This window comes from Rhincodon typus, chromosome 33 (assembly GCF_021869965.1).
Source record: "Rhincodon typus isolate 14 chromosome 33, sRhiTyp1.1, whole genome shotgun sequence".
Lineage (NCBI taxonomy): Eukaryota > Metazoa > Chordata > Chondrichthyes > Orectolobiformes > Rhincodontidae > Rhincodon > Rhincodon typus.
This window is the reverse complement of record NC_063364.1, coordinates 24174834-24175221: the sequence shown is the minus strand read 5'-3', so window position 1 is coordinate 24175221 and position 388 is coordinate 24174834. Positions and strand designations below refer to the sequence as shown.

Sequence of the window (388 nt, the reverse complement as noted above, 5' to 3'; positions counted from 1 at the left end):
AGGAGGGGATAGGTCAGTCCAGGGAGGACGGACAGGTCAAGGGGGCGGGATGAGGTTAGTCGGTAGGAGATGGAGGTGCGGCTTGAGGTGGGAGGAGGGGATAGGTGGGAGGAAGAACAGGTTAGGGAGGCAGGGACGAGCTGGACTGGTTTTGGGATGCGGTAGGGGGAGGGGAGATTTTGAAACTTGTGAAATCCACATTGATACCATTGGGCTGCAGGGTTCCCAAGCGGCATATGAGTTGCTGTTCCTGCAACCTTCGGGTGGCATCGTTGTGGCACTGCAGGAGGCCCAGAATGGACATGTCGTCTGAGGAATGGGAGGGGGAGTTGAAATGGTTCGCGACTGGGAGGTGCAGTTGTTTATTGCGAACCGAGCGTAGGTGTTC

General features: G+C 57.0%; 1 protein-coding gene across 2 annotated transcripts in view; it reads left to right on the top strand.

Moving 5' to 3' along the window:
- Nucleotides 1-388, top strand: part of polg (polymerase (DNA directed), gamma) — a 51934-nt gene that overhangs the window by 5481 nt on the left and 46065 nt on the right. The gene's annotated exons all lie outside the window — the stretch shown is intronic.